This window comes from Numenius arquata, chromosome 3, assembly GCF_964106895.1.
Source record: "Numenius arquata chromosome 3, bNumArq3.hap1.1, whole genome shotgun sequence".
Classification (NCBI taxonomy): Eukaryota; Metazoa; Chordata; class Aves; order Charadriiformes; family Scolopacidae; genus Numenius; species Numenius arquata.
In genome coordinates, this window is record NC_133578.1 from 38689274 (window position 1) to 38711288 (window position 22015).

Sequence of the window (22015 nt, forward strand, 5' to 3'; positions counted from 1 at the left end):
ACGTTGACAGGTGTATTTGCTAGAGATTCAAGCTGGTGTGGATGCACAACAAAACAGATAATTTCCTTAAGCTGTTTTCTGTAGTAAGGTCATAAAGAATGAAATCGCTTCTTCTCTTTTAAGTGACTCCACTTTAATCCAGCTGAGAAGCAATACCAGGCTTTATTGGTGTAAAGGGACTTTCCTTGCTCTTTGCCTGTATAGTTACTATTCCACGAATCAATAAGAGCCTGCAATATTTATGTGACATCTTGAAGTCCTCTATACAAAAGCTCACTCCAACAACAAATATATGAAAATTCCCTCGGTTTTCTGTCCATTAGAGCCTTCAGCTGGGAAATGTCAGGGAAGGACTGCTCAGCTGAAACATGACCTGTACTTTTCCTTGAATGAAAGAGACATTGATGTTGCAAAGTATTGATGCCTTCAGAAAGATGCAGTTAAAGAGCAATTTTATTTACTTTACAACATCAACCTCTGTGCTAACTCAGTGCCCATAAATGAAGTCATCATTTACGAATTATTCTAACACAAAAATAATCAGGTTCTGCAGCAATTTTCACCTCTCAGAGTTGGGGAAGATCTGTGTTATCTCCATTGGAGTACCACCGAGAAGGAAAATGGGAGGTTTTGTTTATTTGGGTTTTATTGGTAAAGACCTAGATTTACTAAAGCTTTGCCACACATGCTTGTTAAAGTTCTTGTTTTGGTCATCTTCTGTGCCTGTTACCCGAGTCCCTCTTTGGTTGTGTAAATTAATATTAACTGATGGTGATTCTGTTTTTTATTGAGACATTCCCAGAAAAGAGGGAGAGGGCAGAAACCCCTTCCTGTCATCACATTCTGCGCTTAACTTGGCCGACTAGTTCTAATACTGCAGTGGTTTTAGACTGAGATGAGATTCAGCAATTAGCAAGTGAAATACAGCTATTGCAGAAGAGAGATGTAATACTAGTGTTTGTTCTTTTGCATGTACTGTGGCATCTCAATTAAACACCATGGTATTTTTTTCAAAAGCTGCTGAACACACTATTTTTAGATAAAGAATCTGGCACAGCCCACTAATGAGAAGTTTGTTCCTTGCTGCTGCTAGCCATGGCCTCTATTTTTTTTTTTTAAATTTGTTTAAAAGCCAAGTAAGTAAATATTGCTAGGCTCTTGCCTTTTTAATCTGAAGATCAAATCATTCCCATGAGGAGCTTCTGTCTCTTCTCATACAGCTGTACTCCTTCACAATCAAGGGCCAGCATTTTAAAGTGGCTGATATATTAAGTGCTTTAAATTCTGGGTGCTTAGTTTGACATGTTCACAGGGCTGATTTTCAGAAAGTCCCAACCCACCCACTATTAAAATATTGGGTTCTACCTGCTGGCTGCACAGAATTCCCAGCCAAACACCACTACTTTATAGTGATATTTTAAAAGCAAAATTCTTTAACAAGAAAGATCTTCTGGAAATTATGCCATCAGTTTGAATTTATATTTGGGGCTGTAAAACAATATGGGAGCTCAAATTGTAGAATCATAGAATGGTTTGGGTTGGAAGGGACCTTAAAGATCATCTAGTTCCAACCCCCCTGCTATGGTCAGGGACACCTTCTACTAGACCATGTTGCTCAAAGCCCCATCCAGCCTGGCCTTAAACACCTCCAGGGATGGGGCATCCACAACTTCTCTGGGCAACCTGTTCCAGTGCCTCACCACCCTACCAATAAAGAATTTCTTCTTAATATCTAATATAAATCTACCCTCTTTCAGTTTAAAACCAATATAAATCTAGCCTCTTTCAGTTTAAAACCATTACCCTCATCCTATCGCTACACTCCCTGATAAAGAGTCCCTCCCCATCTCTCCTGTAGGCCCCCTCTGGGTACTGGGAGGCTGCTATAAGGTCTCCCAGGAACCTTCTCTTCTCCAGGCCGAACAACCCCAAACTCTCTCAGCCTGTCCTCACAGGAGAGGTGCTCCAGCCCTCTGATCATCTTCATGGCCCTCCTCTGGACCTGTTCCAACAGGCCCGTGTCCTTCTTGTGCTGAGGGCTCCAAAGCTGGATGCAGTACTCCAGGTGGGGTCTCATGAGAATGGAGTAGAGGGGCAGAATCATCTCTCTGGACCTGCTGGCCACACTTCTTTTGATGCAGCCCAGGATGTGGTTGGCTTTCTGGGCTGCAAGCGTACATTGCTGGGTCACGTTAAGCTTTTCATCCACCAGTACCCCCAAGTCCTTCTCTTCAGGGCTGCTCTCAATCCACTCTCCACTCAACCTGTATTTGTGCCTGGGATTGCCGTGACTCAGGCGCAGGACCTTGCACTTGGCCTTGTTGAACTTCATGAGGTCTGCATGGGCCCACCTCTTAAACCTGTCTGTGTCCCTCTGGATGGCATCCCTTCCCTCCAGCGTGTCGACTGCTCTGTGCAGCTTGGTGTCATCAACAGTCTTGCTGAGCGTGCACTTAATCCCTCTGTCTATGTCACTGACAAAGATGTTAAGTAGCCCTGGTCCCAGTACCAACCCCTGAGGAACACCACTCATCATGGGTTTCCCCTTGGACATCAAGCTGTTGACCGCAACTCTTTGAGTGCAGCCATCCTGCCAGTTCCTCATCCAAATGTGTATCCTCTGGTTCTGCCTCCTTGTTACCAGATGCAGGTGAGGAGAGGGTGACCTAGGGACTGGGATGAAGTCCTGTGGCTGTCAGTGGTCCAGGTACTCAGACAGGCAAGCTGAAGGGAGCCTGCAGGAGCTGAGGGCTCCTCCCTTCAGTAAAGTCACAGGGGGCAAGCTTGGCTAAATGCAGTTTTTGTCTTCTCCTTTCAGTACACTTGCTCTCTTCTCAAGCATACCAATCAGATAAGCTTGCATATGTGTTTGTTTACTGCTCTGTTGCTGCTGTTCTACCATCCCCAGAAGCTTGGTGGAGGAAGTAAATTACAAACTGCCACTCAGCAAGAGGTGATCACAAACAAAACTGATTTCTGAAAGCAGAGCATGTTGGGCTCAGAGCACATCCATATCAGTCACTCTCAGTTTTGCCATCAACTTCTGAGACATCTGGCAGTGACTTCAGTGGAGCAAGTTTGCTTTTAGCCAGCTGACCATCTGCTTCTGAGCACCTTTCTTTGCAATGCATAAAAACATCTTTTCCAGCAAGATTTTCACCTGGGGCAAATCCTTGCACTTCCATGAAAGTCAGCAGAGCTGTGCTGATTTATTCCAGCTGAGCATCTGACCTTTGCAGTCCAGCCTGCTGAGTTCCGTCCTCAGCAGCACCCTAAATCTGAGGGGACGCTCTGCAGCTGCAGAAGATGAGGGACATTGTTTATGGACTGGTATAAAGAGTCCAAAGCTTTCCAGGGATAAGTCCTTAATTTCAGTCCCTCTTGTGTCTAATACTTCATAATGGAGACAGTCTATCACTGGTGAGGCTTTTTCCTAGTGTCCTATTTTAGTGCTAAAGAAAATGTGGTTCTTAGAAAGAGGCTTCTGCTATTGTGGCTGAGAGAGTTGATAATTTTTCAGCCTGGATATGTTGAGATGAACAGCTTTTTAATTTGTCATGGAAATTAATCATTTAAAATACATGTTTTCATAGTTAAGTGTACTCACTCAGCGTGAATCACTGTGTGAAAAGCCACGCAGAGCCAGCCTCGCTTGGTGATCCATGTGAATCTCTGGAGCAACACTTCATCAAAGTCAGTAAATTTAATTTAAATAAAGTAAATCCAGTGTGAATGAGTCTGGAATCAAGTCTCATGTTTTCAGACATCTTTGGTGGTTTCAGACCTGACTGGAAGCAGTTGAGAGAGTGCCACTGGGTGATTTTAATGGCCCGCAGGAGAGTGCCTCTATAAAAATGATGGAGTGGCATTACTCATTAGCTGCAAGCTCTGAAGGTGAAGTAGATAAACTTCACAGCAAAAAAAAAAAAAAAAAAAAAAAAAACAAACCAGAAAGGGGGTCTGCGAGCCATTTGTAGAACATGTATATGCCATGCAGTTGAGAGTGAGAAAGCACCCACTGAGCTGCCTGTCTGCATATTCTGTGGGGGGGCTGCTGCGTCTGCCACATGCTGCTTTCCTGCCCTTGGCACAGACTGCCTATAGGCATAGGAGGGGCATAACTTGTTTAGATCCTAGATGGTTTGGCTTTTAAAAAAGTGGTGTTGGATCATAAGATGGGATTTCAAGTAGAGTAAGTGATTTAGGAGCCACACATAATTTCTTGCATTTCTTCTAGACTGTTCTGTCAGTCCCCACCACCTCAGCGACCACTGCCGTTAGCAGTGGGGGTTAAGTTTCCTGTGCCAGGGCTTCAGGGCTGGAGAGTATTCCTCTTATGTGGCCAGGATTAGTGGCCTCTAACATCTGTGTGGACTTTTGGTACTTACTAAACCTATAACTTTCAGATTTCCCGTGATGTTCATGCAAAGGGAGATTTTCCATGTACTCCACGTTGGGTACAGACATGGCCTTGCCTTGGAGGATTTATAAGGGTATCCATGGGGGTTCCACCAAAGTGTAAGGGCCTAGTTTACTAACAGGAGTGGGAAGAAAGTGAGAAAAATAGCTGGTTATCCAAACTAGAGGATCCAAATTTTGAAAATTCAGGTATGCATTTGAAAATGTCTACTACCATCTTATCTCTGCACAGTTTCATAGCTCCTGCTGCTTGGCCAGTGGCAAGTTGATCAGTAGCTCAAGCAGCTCTGATGACTTTTGCCACGAGCCTGCTAGTGACGCAGTGCTGTCAATTTGTATTCCTTTTTTCCTGCCATTGCTGGATGCAGCAGCAGAAAGCTGATAGCAAGGCAAAGCAAAGAATACTCGTGTCCTTTTTTCTGTGAGCAAAACAGTGTTGCCAATTTGTTGGATGGTTTCTGATTAGCAGATGCTGGCTAGAATGACGTGGACATTGGAATACATTTTGGTTCCTTGTTTGCAAGTGAAAAGGTATGAAAAACCCTAATGGCATTCAGTTCTGTTTATTTTAAATTATTAATTTTTGTAAATAATGCCCATTTACTTGTGGAGGAGCATAGTCTGAATTGTCTCAGCACACTGCACTAGAAATTATCACAGAATCGCCATGGTTGGAAGGGACCTTTGAGATCATCGATGTGTGATTTTCCTGATGTAAATCGGACCACCTCCCCTGACAGCTAATGTGCACCAATTGAGGATCTGGCATGCGCTGTTTTATTACTTGTTGATTCTCCTGTGATATTCAGATCCTGCAAAAATAAAAAGCTCTCTGATGGGGTCAGATAAAGCAGGTCTTTCTGGAAATGTTTCTTCACAGAGATGAGAGGTAGCAGATTTCTTCCCCACCGCTTGTCTTGCTGAACGCAGAAATGCTCCAGTTGAGTAGATTGGATGGACTGAGTTGACACTGGTTCATCATTGTTATGCTGTAGTCAGCAGAGGCCTCAAAACCTTACATGTTTCTGAAAAATTAGGTGTTGCTGTATATTCCTCTGCACTGGATGGCTCAGCACAGGAAGGACAGGGACCTCGTGGAACGGGTCCAGAGGAGGGCCATGAAGATGATCAGAGGGCTGGTGCCCCTCTCTTGTGAGGACAGGCTGAGAGAGTTGGGGTTGCTCAGCCTGGGGAAGACGAAGCTCCCAGAAGACCTCTAGCAGCCTTCCAGTACCCAGAGGGGGCCTACAGGAGAGATGGGGAGGGACTCATTATCAGGGAGTCTAGCGATAGGATAAGGGGTAACGGTTTTAAAGAGTGGAGATTTAGACTAGAGATTTGGAAGAAATTCTTTACTGTGAGGGTGTAATTCTTTATGCCGTGAGGGTGTGTGAACGCCACCCCTGGAGGTGTTCAGGACCAGGCTGGATGGGGCTTTGAGCAACATGGTCTAGTGGGAGGTGTCCCTGCCCATAGCAGGGGGGTTGGAACTAGATGATCGTTAAGGTCCCTTCCAACCCAAAGTGTTCTATGATTCTATGTGCTAATGATGAGACTATTAACCCTCAGCACTGTGAGATAATGACAGGGGTCTACAGAGCAAGAGTAAGGTTTGCATGTTATGTCCCTGTTACTGGTGTTGACCATGTTTGGACACCCTCCTTCAGCACCCAGTTGGTCATCTGTACAAAAGGTGGGAAGATACGAGTTGTCTTCTCCTCATACATGATTGCTTCTCAGCGCAAACATTCAACCCTTGCATTCTTGGGAGCCCAGTGATTTCAGCAAGTGACAGGCAAGCAGTGAGAGTCAGCTTTTGACCTTGTGTCTAGTACAGGTTTTTCTCTATTTCAGTGTTATATTCCACACCTGGTGCTAAGGTAGAGCAGCTCCAAGGAAATCACTGTTCTTGATTTTCTTCCCCCTCCATTATACAATTAAAAGGCTCTTGAAGCTTCTGATCCTGAAAATGAGAGCACTGCTGGGAATTTGAGTGCATCATTGGTTTTACTAGAGCTAGTCCTGAAAGCAAATTTACTTAGGTGTAAAGTTAGTGTTTGCAAAGCGAGGTTTTGATCCCGTAAACTGTCATGCAGGGGGAGAGTGCTTCCCAAGAATTTTGAGACATAGGAATGAGCCCATAACAAGTGTATCTCTAAGTCATTTAGAAGCTTGTAATCTTGCTTTAGTGTTAGCACACCTTCAGAAGAGTGTCTGTCAACACTTAACTCGGAATCCAGTTAAAGGCAGCTGGGAGGAGGTGGCTGAAAATGTCGGCTCGAAAACTGCATATGCTCCATTCAGTCTGGATATTGCTGACATAAATATGGATAATGAGTCTCTACAGCTGTCAGTGCATTTACCCCAGTGCAAAACTAGGATGACAGGGCTACGTCTGGTGTCTGTCATGAGTCACGTTGCTTAATTTTTTCATGTCAGGACTTTTTTTGCACTTTTATTTCAGCTTAGTATGCCAAACATTTCAACATATGTAATTTAAAAAATAAAATAAAATACACAAACCTTGCATGATGAAGATGTGGTCCTAAGGGATTCTGAAGTGTGAGGTATAGCAAAACCAGGGTACTTCATGACTAAGACACTTCTGATTCTTCTGCGTCACTGTGTTATTTCTTGTGAGTTTTATGTGGGCTGAAATAAAGCAGGTGTTTAGTCCATTTTGATAAGGAAATGTCAGCTTTAGTCTGAATACAATGAAATCAATAAGCTCAACAAAGCTGTGAATGGAAGAGTTGGCCGAATAATCGGAGGGTTGAATCCCATGGCTCCGTCTGCAAAATAATAGCTGCTTTCTACAACTGCCAGGACGAGATTGTATCCTGGGTGTTGCCAGGGTCTCACAAGAGGGTGTGGGAAGGCTGGTAACTGCTGGAGCATGAAGCAGCAAACCAGCTTGCATCAGGCAGCTGTGCAGCTTGGGTAGAGAAGACCTCTGAAATGCAGATGTTACTTCAAAGCTAATGGAAACTCCAAGGCATTAAGGGTCGTTCTGTATGGGAGAAGGCCAAAAATGTTTCACTGCAATGTCTTCTGCAATGTTTTGTGTCCCTCTAAATCTAGGACGCATGCAGGCTTTTAAAGTAAGATCCTTTTAAAGGTTTTTGACTACATTCATTTAAAGCTTCCTAGAAAATATACAGGTAATTTCAGAGCAATGTGTGGTGATAACATTAGTCTCTTGAGTGGTTTCTGCCCTGGAGAGGCGACATGGCTGGACTCATCTACAGATTTTTCCAAAGGTGATATGTCTCAAGGAAGGAAAGGCTAACAAGAAGATCTGCCAGCCAGCTGGAGGACCCAAAGAGCACAAGCAAGGGGGAAGGGCAGCTCTGAGGATCAGTGAAGGTTGTTTTAAAAGTTTGAGGGAAAGGGTTCATCTTATGCTGGGTGTTGAGCAGCTCGGCAGTCTCAGGTCCACTCGGTTCAGGCAATAGGGAGGGGAGGTGAAAAGCTCAGATCAGATTTGTTTTAAGGAACAAGCAACTGTTTGTATCAGGTTCATGGGTCCGTTTTGAGGAATGAGCAGAAGTTTGTGGTACTTCATGCCACCCAACTTGTTCAGCCATCCATGTAATAATAATGTGGCCTCATGTAAGAGAAACCACTCTGCACTGGTTATGGGTGGCCTGACCTACTGTTAGGGAACTCAGTACAGGTAAAATTCAGTTGTTCATTGAACTGCTGGGGAAAACAACAGCTGAGGTCTGACTTGGATCCTCCAGTGATGTTACGTGTTATGAACTCAACAGGGCTCTCTGGTAGGGATGGGTGCTGTGGGCAACAAGAGCACTTGTGATAGGTATCTCCAGTCCTCCATTTAACAGGAGAAAACATCACTTTTCAGGTCAACTGTTACTCTTGGTCTTTCTTTGTCTGTGTTTGGTCTCTCTGCATGGCTTGTGTCCGTCCTTGTTAGTGCTGTGTTTTTGCCTGCCTTGCTATGCCAGGTGTATCAGGTACCAGTCCAGCCACCAGCTCAAAGAGGTGGCAAGGAATGAAGGGACCTGCTCACTGGAGCAGATGCAGCTCTTCAGCATGGCATGGTGCTTGAAGGAGGGTTGTTTCAGATCCTGGCACCTGGTCCATCCCTTGTACAGACCTGAGCACTGTGGTGATTCTCCTCCTAGTGTAGTAAGCTAAGGGCTTTCAGGCAAACTACTCTCTTGAACTGTATGGAAGGCATTTTGATGCAGGGGGTATTATAATATGTCAGTTGACTCTCTCTGACTACAGTATGATTTTTGTCTCATGAATTTTATTTGATTTTCACATAACATCTTCAGAGTGTGAATACAACTTCTTTGTAGTGGGTTTCCCATCCCCCCCCCCCCCCCGCCTTTTCTTCTTCCTTTGATTAAACTGCTGTGGATTCGGGTTGCATCCTGCATTCACGTTCATGAGCATAATATTCTTGTTACTGCATGGATACCAAAAACATTACTCTGGTTCACCCTTGTGCAACAGCCTCAAGCCTTTTATCTATAGCTGGGTTATGGGACTCCTGTCAAAATAATCTATTTATTTATTAATACATTGCTATTTAGGGCCAGATTGCGGGATTTTTATAATTTTTTTTTTTTTTTTTTTTGTTCCTTTCTTGCTTGACAACCCTAGGGACAAAGGGTACCAACTGTACAGAGCTTCTTGAAACAGTAGTGTAGGGCGAGCGGCTCCTGCCATCTGCACAGAGGGCACTCTGCAGCGCCCCTCCTGATACACAGTGATTTTCTGCCTTTCCAGACCTTGGCTGCATGGGGCCAGTGCCCAGGTAAGCCCATTTGCACAGCCACTGTGCTTTGGGGAACCACTGACTGTGACAGCAACTTCGCTGAATTTACTGATCAGTTGGAAATGCTGCATTGTTTCTTGCTGGCATGCAGTCTCCTTTGTTATTGACTGGCTGATGCCTACGTGCACACACGTGTGCACAGCTATCGGGACTGGCCAGCCTGTGAGTGCTAGAAACATAGATGCCCTTATATTAGAATGGGAAGAACAGCTTTCTTATGGGGTTTTCTTAGTTTCTCTTTCTTATATTCCCAGTTCCGTAGGAGGGTGTGTAGTTTTAATAAATGTACCGTTTCATTTCTCATGTGATGCATTCACACGCCTACAAAAGTGCCGGGCTTATGGACCACACTCATAGCAGGGTTATGAAACATGGCTCAGTAGATTAGATGCCTCTGTTCATGTGACGCCATGTCTATTTTCCTTCCAGCTCCTTCATCGCTGTGCATGACTCCAAAGACATTTCCTGCTGTTTTCCCTACACTCGCATCTCGTGTTGGGTGGGCGTTCTTTGCCTTTGCCTTTTTTTAATTTACTAGCCATTTCCTCTTTCCGCAGGACTGTCTGAGGCTAAATGAAATAGTAATACTGAGGACTCCTAATAAAAGGAGGTATTATAGCTCCAGAACTACTTTCTGACATTCACTTATATATTATACCCTCATTCTAATTTAGTTACACCTTCTTCCTCCTCTTTGCCTTCCCACCCACCCAGCTGCTCTCTTTTTATAATCTCCAGTGTTCTCCTTACACAGCAGAATCACAGAATCATAGAATTGCCTATGATTTTGTTGCATAAGGAAAATACTGGACAATATGTGATCTCGTCACAAAACCAATTTCTTCTTTTTGGGCAGTAGAGTATTAAGATTTCCCTCTGCATCTGCAGTAATAACATAATTAAATAAAGTAGTAATGATAATAATAATTCTGATGTTTTGCTGTGATAATGTGATGGCCACTGCTAGTGTGATCAGCATGGAGATGTCTCTTGCTGCTGGTAAATATTTGCGATTAACACAGAGCTCCGAGATTTTGTTTTTTCTGTTCCACATTATTTGCTTTTTTTAAAAAAAATTATATTTTTAAGAAAAATACAGAAGGAGGCGCTAGAAAACTTGCAGTACCTTTAACTTCATATTGCCCACCTTACTCAACCTGTGAAAATTGAATTCCAGCCAGGTTCCTTTTGTCTGTCATGCTTGCTGGCTGCTCATGGACCTCTGCAGCATGAGGTCTCAGGCATCGACATGCTGAAATTTGTAATGAACAGCCATTACTTATGGATGGCCTGGCTGTTTTTCTCTCGCCAGAAGGCTTGAGTCCTTCATGTTTCACGTGCTTCTCTGGGGACGATGGGCTGCGGTGACCTCGGGCAGCATGTACTCTTTGCTGCTGGAAAGGTAATTAAAAACGAGAACTGGTAAACAGGGCTATGGCAAGTTCTCAGTCACATGGAAAAACAACCACCACTTCATGTTAGACTTCTTCCTGGATAGGGAGAATGTGCACAAACTTGAGCTTAAGCTCAGTGTGTAGCGCTGAATCCCGAGAGATTCTCAGCAAAGGTCACCTCCTTGCTGAGACAGAGGAAGAGGTGGTAGGACACAGGAGTCATGGGCTTGGAGAGAGGCACATCTGAGACCGCTCCTGCCCCAAAATATTGCAGTTCCTCTCAGCTCCCATGAAAACAGCAGGAGTCCAATACCACTGTGCGCGGAGGCACGGTAGTGGTGTGTCCATCTGGGTCTGATTCCTGGAGATGCTGAAAGTAAAGGTTCCCACCAGCCTCCCTGCGTGCTTTCGCAGCTTAGCAGCCTTTCAGAAAAAGTTAACAGAAGGGTGAATGGCTTACGTGTTGTTTTCTTTCCCGTTGTGCAGGCGAGTGGGACTGTGGTGTGGGAGGGGAAGCATGCATTTCAGTGGGGTGGTGGGAATGGACGGTGGGAGCCGAGGCAGCTGTCTGGCACCCAACTTTCTCCTGCCCCAAATGACAGCACTGGTACTCAAGTGGAGGAAAGTGGCAGTCTGGCCCTGTAATTAAATCTCAGCAACTGTGCAGTGTTCAAGAGCCCGTCCTCCCAGCCCATCAAAAACCCATCACTCAAGAGAGATCCTATTAATTGCCTGTGGAGATAAGCAAGAGGCATATGCAGCAAGGCGTGTCGAGCTGGCTGCTCCTAGCCCACCGATATTTGCTTCCAGAAGGCTGCGTTTAGTCAAGCCGATGTGTGGGGCCAGCAAGGACTCGGAGCTGTAATTTGCACCTCCTAGCATGATTCAACGGTAATGGGATGAAATGTTATGGCAGGGTATTGACCTCTCGCTGCCGCAGTTGCTCTGGCATTGGGAGTAAACAAATGTTAACGTGGGGGCGGTGATTCTCTCATAAACAGGCAGCAGGGATCCTCGGATGCTGTTTTGTGACAATGAATAGATCACACTGAAAACAACAGATGCTGATTTCAATAAAATAATAGCATTTTCAGGCAATGGTTTTCTGCAACTTCAAAGAGCTTTGCAGGCCAGAATTAATAAGCTGGTGTTGCTGTGGATTGTTGCTGCGCAGCACAGCGATAGACCTATTTCATTGCTGGCTTTCAACTTAGCCTTGTTCTTCACTCCAGTTAATAGTAAACTGCTTTGCACAAAGGTAGTTTAACAAAAAAAGGCTCTACTGGCTTTTATGAATGGGCAGAACTCTGAATTATAAGACGACAAGAGGTTCGACGTGCATTATCTTATCAGTTATTTACTGATGGACAGCCTAGTGTGATACTGAACATAATTGTACTTATCTGCAATTAATAGAGAGGTCTTTTTCAAGTCCTTGCAGTTGGAGAACACTGATTGTTCCAGCCTTCTGGTTCAATCTGCAGTCTCGGCACTGCTCTTAGCTGGCTGAATTTGTGTACTGAAATAGTTCCCTGCCCTGATTCACTATTCCAAGATCTCTGAATCTCAGACGTTCCCTGAAGAGCAACAAAAAGCTGAAATGCAAAATTGAACAGGACAGTGGACTGGAGAATACAGAATAGGAATACTTTTCTTCCTGGTCACAACATGGCAGCAGATATCTTTTTCTCCATTTCTATTTTTCTATTAACTTGTAAAAGAAACAGAAAACCCGTTCTTTTGGGGTTAGGCTCTAAACACACTGCAGGCTGAATAACTATTTGGTAATTAAGTTGGTACAAAAGCCTGGTGGAAGACAAGTAGATTAAAGCTGTGTATTACTGCAGGAAAAGAAAAGCATCAGTAAATGTTTTCTTCTCCATGCACTGTTTTACTCATCCCAGTGGTGTGGGAGCCTTCTATCCTCAGTGCCAGTCATTTTGCAATACTAACACTGCACAGTTAGTGAGTCTCCACCTTCCAGGAAGTGCCCTCTCCTCCCACATCTGTTCTGCAATGTAAACATTGCATGTATACAAATAGAGGACTTGGTAAGATGTTTTGGGTAAACAAGTAAAGCTTTTTGTTAATACAAGCTCTGTGTTTTGCAGTCCCTTTTCCTGGAGATAGGTAGATTTTTCTGACCCTGCCTGGGAGGCTGTTCCAGATCCTCACTGCTGCAATGATTGGAGATGTTTTCCCCTTTTTTCCTACGCAGGTGCTTCGTCCTCCCTTTCCTAAATGGTGATGATGTGATCTCAGATGATCTGAGATCAAAATGAACTCGTTGCCCTCACTTCAGTGCTTTGAAAGGTCTCACGCTTCTTATGTAGTGATACCTCTCTCTTCTTGTTTTTGTTGCTGAAAGATCTTTTATTATTTGTCCAAACTTCCTTCAGAAGATGTGTCCTGGTTTGTTTGTTGGGCAGGCCTCGTTCTGTATGGGGGGAGTATGCTGTTCTGTATGCTCCTTCACCACAGTAACAACAGCTTTACTGGTTTTCAAAAAATAACAGGCTCAAGTGTTTTCAGAGCCCTGCAGATGGCACCGCCTTACTGGGCTATTTGAATGCCCGCTGTACGTCTCTGTGGCGGGCTCTGGGTAATCTTCAGTCAGAGCAGAAGCTGCTCTTCTTGCAGCTAGAGTAAATAGCTCAAAAGTTGTGGCTGTGGGATGTTTTTAGTTAACAATGAAAAATAACATGGAAAATGCTCAGAACCTTTCCCCTACTCCTCTTTAGGTGGTTTTGTTTTCTGGACTTCTGTTCTTTTTGAGGTTTATCTTTAAAGGGTTTACAACAACTTCACCGTACAGCTATTTTTTTCTCCCCATTACATTTCCCTGTACCACTTAACTGCCGAGTTGGCTGCAGAGTTAATTGCCTTTTCATAGGAGGACCTTGCTAGCAGGGACCAGGGGAAGGAGCTTTTTTGTCATTGGTGTTCCCTCCTCACAGGGCAGAGAGACCCTCCTTATAAAGAAGTGACAGCATCAAGGACATAGTGGTAGTGATGCACCTCCTGGTGGTGGTGTTGCTGCCATTTCTTTGTTTCTTTCCTATCGCTGCCATCGCTTTGTTTGCATGTAGTGGTCAGTTCCCTCAGCTTTTCCTGAAGGCCTGAGAGGTGTTGGGGACATACCTTCCCCATTATGCAAAGATGGAGCACTGCTGGCCTCATGCTTGCAGCTCCCCAGTCGCCCTGTGGCTGTACCCTGCCCAGCACATGGCAGCTGATGCGAGATGTTTGTTTTCTGGGGTGCCTGCACAGCCCGTGGGAACCTGCTCCTTGTAGCCAGCAGTGGCTGGTTCTCCAGAGGTGGTCTCACACCCTCCAGGACTCTTATTCCAGGTCTTCCAGCCCATTTTTACATCATCTTCTGTCCTATGCTGGCTGCAACACAGAGAGACTGCAAATTGTTCAAAACCTGCTGACATTGCAAATTGCTGGCAAGCAAATGGAGGTCTATTTTCTATGATTGCTCTCTCTGGGATTTCATGGTGGGCAAAACGATTTGTTTGCTGTTGCAGTGTTTAACGGAGGCAGCAGCTATCATATGTGAGGGATCTGCCATATTTCCCAAGAGTCAAAATAGCCACGGAGAGGTGTTTTCGGCTGCTCCCTGTACATAAATCCTCAGCTACCTTCCTTCAAGGTCAATCGGGTATTTCATGCCTCATAAGTGGTTCGCTTTGTTGAGTGACTGGGAAGTACTGCTGCCCAGACATATCAAATCTCTGATTTCACTGCTTATATTTGTTCTGTATGGAAACATTCGAGTTCTGCTTTGCTTCGTCGCCAATATAACTAATCACATATGCACACTAGCAGTTCTGGACCAGCAGCTTTCAGGATGAGGGCCCTGCAGCCATTTGCAGGGAACTCCATTTTGTGATGGCAGGTGGAGAGCTGCTGCCCGTATATGCCGAGGTTTTTTTGTGTCTAGCTGCTGGGGGTGGAATCGGTGTTTGAAATGCCCCATCTCCTTGGGCTCTCTTAGTGCTACTTCATTTGAAGTATTTGAAAAGGAAGCTTTGTGTCTCTGCTGCCAACAAACTTGTCTGAGTTGGCTTTTATGTTGAAAAGTTTAATCTGCAGCATGTATGGCAAACTTTCTGCGTTTGATGCTACATTAGTTTTCTTAATATATTTTTTTAAGTGGTTTTGTATGTTCATACATGCAAAGTTAGGTTTGAGATTTATTTTTTGTGTGTGTGCATACCAGCTCCCAAGGACAAGTGATCAATGAGCAAACCTTAGGTTGGGAACAAAAGGAAACTAAATCTCTGGGCTGTGAAGAGAAGCCTGAAAGCCAATGAATGGTTTAAAAACCAGAAGGCAGTCAGGCGTAAACTCAGAAATAATATTTTGGTCTGAATGTAGTTTTCCTGATTGTACAGCAAACCATGCTGTCACATGCTTGTGACTACGTATTGCAACGACGAGGACTGGTTGAGGGAACATACACAGCCTGGGTTCCTGGCTTTGGCGGCACAGAGTACACAAGCTCTGGCAAATTAAGCTGTACCTCAAATCTTCATGATGAGATTAATTAGCAAAACCATCATTCATGTTACAGTATCTGTAGCATCAAATTATTTTAAAAATTTCTGTTGGACATGTAACCAGTTGTTATTAGAACTGATCAGGAATTAGAAGTTAGGTTGCTCTTAAATAACTGTCCTTTATTTCAAAGACTTCATGTATCTTTTCCAAATTTAAGTGGGCAGTAAGCTGTATGTCCCTGCCACAGTGGCTGTTTGCAGGATATCAAATCCATGTTCTTTGGTATGGTGATAACAGGATTTTCTGCAGGGGAAAGAACCATCTCCATAATAATAATAATAAATTTTTAATCCTTAAAACAGTTTCCCCTCCTATCATGACCCCACTTAATTTTGAGCTAAACCATTAAAACTGAAATTCCCTTTCTTCCTCCAAACAAAAAGGCTGCCTTGTACAACACCTCTCAGAGGAGACTTCAGTCTGAATGGAGGTAGTCTGACAGAGCTAATAACCAAACCAGGACATCATCGTATAGTGGGAAAATTTTGTGTAACAGTAGTAATCAGTGAACATTGCCTACAGCTGTGTGGGGTTAAGAACTAGAATATTTTTTTAGCTGCTTGAGCCTTTCAAAAAAAGCCCTTCAAATACTTTTGTTGTCTTATTTTTGAGAATTTCTTAGCTTTAGAATCCAGAGGTACAGAGGGATGGTAACAGGTGAAAGATATCCAGAAATGTGAACATGTGGAAATACGTATTTAAGGGTCCTGGTGCCTTTTAGTTCTGCTGCTCTCCTGACATTAACCTCAGTCATTCCATCTTTATATATACATGACCCAGGGTCAGGTCTTTTCTATGTTCAGCTTGGACGTGTAAATTTGTAGAAATTTAGTGTTGGAACAGCAACCACAAAGTTCCCAGCCTTCAACTGCTGCCTCACTGTCCTTTCTTTTTTCTGGGGCATGCAAAAATAGTATTGAGGAGTCTGGTACTGCAACAGCTTTGTAGCCCTCTTGCCGTGCTTGCTTCCTATCATAGCTCCTACACAGAGGCAATAGCCAGATTTTGTGTAAGTCAACTGAATTTCTCGGTGAGTTCTGCAAAAAGGATTCTGGCAAGCAGATGGGCACCAGCAGCAAAGGCCTCCTTGCAGCTTTAGGGAAACTTCAACCAAGAAATGGTAGATGCGAGTGTTGGTGTGCGAGGGCCATTTCATGCCGTGCTCATGTGAAATTTCTAATGCAGACCTCTGAAGCACTGCCTGAGGAATGCTATAGCTTTGAGGCTTGGGATGGTCCATGGGGACTATGGAGCAAGTGCAAACAGGCGTAGCTGCAGTCAGGGCAACAGGACTCTGCCCATTGCCTGACAAACCAGTCCATGGCAGGCTTCGGGCTGCTCATTTGAGGATAGGGTTGCCCCACAGTGGTCCATGGCACATCTGCAGAAACATGACTGCCTTGGACATTTTTCATTTCAATGCTTTAGGATATTCCTGGTTTGGGAGAAATTTTGGATGTCAGCAAATGGTAAGAAGATGCTGACAGTGCTGGCATAGGCACAGGTTTTCTCTCCTGGCTCTGAGCTAAACCCAAGCAAAAATATCCTTTGAAAGGTAACTAGGGCCATGCTCTGGTTTTATATCTGCTTAAAATCTTGACTTACAAATGGGTTCCTATTATATGCCTCTCTAAAAATTAGATTTTTTTTTTTTTTTTTTAAATGCCTTTTGAAGTTATTGACTTACCAGCCCTGTCACTAAAACAGAATTGAATCTAGCACCTCCTGATTGTTATCAACTGCTCCTGGTTGGCTACAGTGCATGATTGGTATCGATCTTGTGGGAATAAAACTAACAATGCTTTTGTTTTTGGATCCAGAGAGATATTTATCTTTTCATCTGTAACTATCATTTTCTATAAAAGAACATATCCAGGTCTGTAAATTCACACTACAGTTATACACTTTATTATTTTCTACCAATGATTTTCATTGGAAATATTGAGCGAGATGCTGGGTTTTTGTTGTACAACTTTCCACTCTGTTCTTGTCTGGTAATGTTCCTGAGGGCTAATGGATATCAATATGTAGGATTCTGGGAGATGAAGAGGGGTGGAATCATTTTACAGCCTAGGTCTTCATCGTCTATCAGAACTGTATGATGATTTAGATTTTATTGCATGTATTTTTTATTTGTATATTGTATTTGGGTCAGATGCACAGCTATTTAATGAGCGTATCGATTATCAGGTTTATGTACCTATCAACAAGGGAGGAGAGACATGAATGTAATAAACAAGCATTTAGTACTAGTTCGTCCTATGCCATGATATTTATTCAGATGGGTTTTCTGCATTGAACTCAATCTGAAAAAGAGGAAGGTGGACAGAACCCTCCTTTTTGCTGATTTTCCCCCTCTGATGCCAGCGCAGGAGGTTCCTGGGAAATGGAGGAAATGGAGCAGATGCAGGGGAGGCTGACCAGATCCCTCTGTTTGCTAGGTTTGCTACTGTTATACCTGGTGATCCCAAACAACAGGATGCTTCAAGAATATCTTACAGCTTTGGTGGGAGGAGACAAAAGGAGGCATCTGAGCTGCTTTCCTTACCTGCTTCTTTGCTTCCAGCCTGGGAGAGTTTGCTGGCCTGGATGAGGTTGCTGCTCACCCTTGTAGAAGCAGCACTCGCCTCCCCTGAGTGCAGGAACACGTCTCAGTGATCACATCATCCATGGGGTTTGTCTGCTCAACTTAAACAGCTACGGACTCAGAAAAACACACAAGCCTGCATCAAATCAGATACAGGTGTTCATCCTGACACATTTCAGCAAAGCTCCTGTGCATGAGTTCATGATAGGATCGGTTTCAGATTAATGGGACTTGGGAGGTGCCAAACGATGGATCCTGGCTTGTGTAGTCATTGGAAAGAGTTTGGTCATTCCTCTAAAGCACATTGCTGAAGTGGGCCTTTTAAAGTCCTCCTTAGAGCCAGAAAAGAAATCAGAAGGTAGTGAGCTGAGAACACAGACTGCTTTGATCTTATGACATTATGAATGCCAAAAGGTATATAAAGGTTGTTCCCTTTTAGTTTGGATGTGGGAATTACCAGAGATGTGCAGAATTTAACACAGGGAGAGAAATCTGGTATTTGATGCCCTACACTCTTGAGGTTTTGTAGCATTGGTTTGAGTTTCATTTAAAATGCTTCAAGAGGAGTCCATCTTATGGAGCAAACTGAAGTTTCGGCGAAACATTGATTTAATGGGGTTGGTTTGTTTCACTTCCTTTTCATTAAGATGTGCACCGCTTGATATGGCTTAATGCTTATTTATATATTAGTAAATAATATGCTATTTCTAAATTCAATCATGTCATCTCTAAATTCATGTATATGTAATAATGACTTTTTCCTTGTCTTATGCCATTTCTAGTGAATGGGAATTTAAACACTGTCTCCCAAGATGCCAGAGGAGTTTTCCTTGTTGACCTAAATGCTGTATATAGAGAGGAATTGTAGCCAATGGTTTTTCTGGTACTTTGTGGGTTTTTTTAAGTCAAAAATGAACTTTTCTAAATAATTTAAAAAAAAAAAAATACTGGACCACAAAACTATCACTGAAGTATCAGTGTCCTGGAAAGATGGACTTTTGACAGCACATTATGAAAAAAAAAATCATAAAGTGAATTTTGTATCACACAAAACGAAAGTACCTTCAAAATGTTGTGTTATTTTGTGGTTCAGATGAACAACTGTTAAAATTGTCAGCATGTCAGAAATTGATTGGACATGTCCTCTAAATTCTCACTACTGAGGGGACAGTAACAATGGAAAATAAAGGCAGTGCTCACAGTTTTCCAGTGCACCTTTGTACACTGCATAATGCCATAAGACACTCTTAATGGTAGGCAAATATGAGCGGGGGGGGAGCTCTGCCTGAAGGAGGCTGAGATAAGAGTTCCAAACAAAAGCATCTCTCTTAATTCTGCATTGCTAATTTCTTCAGTTTGTTTGTATGCATAGGGAGAGCTGGTAAAACAAGACAGAATAATCTGAATAATTGCTGTGAATAGAAAAACATGAAGTGAGGAGATATAATGAGAGATAGATGGTACATTATTGTGTGAGTTGCAAATGTTATCAAAAGGTTATCTTCAGCTGCTGGTGCAAACAGACAGTGGAAATGGCGGCAGAGCTTCCGAAATGAGTGCTTATCCAGGAAAAGAAATGGACAAAAAAAATTCTAAGTTCCTAGGTTTTCTGAGCTTTACATGTGACATTTGGGAATTCAGACAACTTCTCCCATGTGAGCAGTTTGCCTGATCAGGAGGAGACAAGGACTGTGTCTTACTGGCTGCTAAGAGAAATTCCGGAGTGGTGATATTGTGCTCTCTGCTGCAAGTATGGCAAAGGTCATTAGTTGGTGAATGCTGTGAGCATTTAAAGATGTAACTTGATGTAAGTTTCATTGCCTTTTGGTGGAGGAATGGGTTCCTGGGATATGAGATAATTACATTTCTAGGTTTTCCTTCATCATCATGGATGTTAGAAGCTACTTTTTAATGAAAAGGTAATTTCCTAATCCTGTGAGTCTAGGAGCTGGTAGGTTTCAAAACTTTTTTGAGAGCTGGCATTGAATTTGTGGTAATTAGGACCACTGACTATTAGCTGTGATCACATTGTGCGTGTTCAGCTCCTATAAAGAGCAGTCTTCCCTGTAAGAGAACAGCACATAACTCATAATACAGTGTGATAAGCCAAGGACTGTCCCTGCACTGAAACATTTATATCTCAGGCAGTGAAAACATGGCTAGCGATAAGGCAATAGAAGAAGCCAGAAGAAAAAACAAGCATTAACTGGTGTTTGGCATAATGGCAGTCATAAGTTGTTTGGTTTTTTTCATATTTTTTCTTCCACCAAGGAAAACCGTCCTGTTCAAGCTGTGTGGCTACAGCTGAAGACTGAGGTCATTATAACACCAGTGGCAGAGCTGTGACTAAAATTTCCTGGGAAATATGAGCTTCACAGGGAGCTGTCGACAGCTTGCCTGGATGTTCTGGTCTGCCAAGACCACTTCCATTTAGAGCGTCATGGCTACGTGTCCCTGTGTTTCCGCATTCCCTAGATGTTGCATCTCCCATGTTTTTCTTACTATTGATTTTCAGCAAGATTAAGTTTCCCCAAGAAGCAGCACTTTCAGTTGATAGCTTCCGAGTGTTTAAGACAGGTAGACAGCCATATTTTGGGGCAAATGTTAAGTGCGGTTTCAGCCACCCTGAAGTTGTGTTTGATTTTCTTTGAACTAGACACACAAAGTTCTAAGGTAAATATCCTACTGTGAAGTTTAAAAGTTAGCATATTAACTCAGCCTCAGCAAGTCTCAGCGTGGTTTCTAGCTTAGCTTAAACTCTCCTTTTGCTGTCACTACCAGAGAAATTTATTTTCCTGGGGCAAGGTGCCTTCAGCCTGTCTCTCTGGCATTGTTTCTTCACTAACTCAGTGGATATTCGCTGCTGTTGGTGCACTAGCTTCTAGGGGTGTGTTCTGTTCACCATTGCAGGGAATCTTTCTCATGCCCTTTCTCCATGACTTTATCCATTGCACTGAGCAGGGTGGTGGCTGTAGGTGGTGGAGAAGACCCTCTCCAGCTCCATCTTTCAGAAGCGTGCTGTAATCCACGCAGGGGTTAAAACACTTAGATGAAAGGCAGACTCCCAGCCTTAAGTCAGGTTTCCCTGATCTGCTTTATTGAAGTTAGTATTTCCTTCCCTATTCACACAAGCACACATAACAAAACATTTAATTTCAGAGCAAATGGAATGTCAAGTGAAATGATGTGGTGGTGGGATTTTGTTCTGCAGAGGAAAAAAAGAAATGATCCGGGACTGTTTGTTTAATTTTTTTTATTTTCATTCTCTATTTTTTTGGTTCAGCAGCTGAACCAGAAAACCAATTGTTCCTACAGTCCCTGCATAGAGGGGCAATACAGATGCAACTAGAACCATATCATTTTAATCTGAGCTTACTATTTAGAGGTGGCACTGAAAAGTCTTTTGAGATACGCAAATGTCTAAATACTACTTTAAAGAGAGTAATAGAAACGTGAGTGTTTGGATAATTGTCATTTGTTCATAGATTAATTGCATAGAGAAAACAGGCAGAAATTGTACATTTTAAAATAGGAATTATGGCATTTGATCCTGATAATTTAAATTAGTTTCACAGACTCTGTTATCTTACTTGATTGTGATCACACATATGGCTTAACCCACCAATAAATGGTTGTTAGGCACTGAAATGAGGTGTTTCTGCAAAATATTGTTTTATTTAGGTCTCTGCAACAAATGAAGCACAGAGACTGAGCTGGGATCAGTACGCTGCCTGCTATGTTTGGGACCAGAAGTGGGACCCTGGTCGGATAAAGGATGAGGATGGTGAGGCAGCTGCAGTTGGGATTATGGGGAGAAACAGTGTGCTAAAGACATGTGCATTGTGGATAAGAGTAAAACTAAGGCTGGGAGCAGTGTGGGGTTGTGGATTTTAGGGATAGAGCTGAAAAGGTCTGGAGTTCCCCAGGTACTATTAGGATGAGACTGGTAGGAGTTAGTTTCCCAGACAGGATCAGGGTCAACCTTATATAGATTTTGCTGCTAGTTTCATAATTGCTCTGTAATTATGACAAAGAAGGTATAATATAAATTTGTAAAAGCCTGGTAACCCAAAGAGCTAAGTGATGCAGCCTTGCAGCAACCCTGGAGCAGTGGGAGTCAAGACTTATTGATCCAAACATCCCAGAGGCACAGGTTCCCTTTTAATCAATGAAAAATTGATTTCAGAGCATCTGTGGCTTCATTGCAAGTGCAGCGATGTTTGTTTGGCCCTCTTTTAC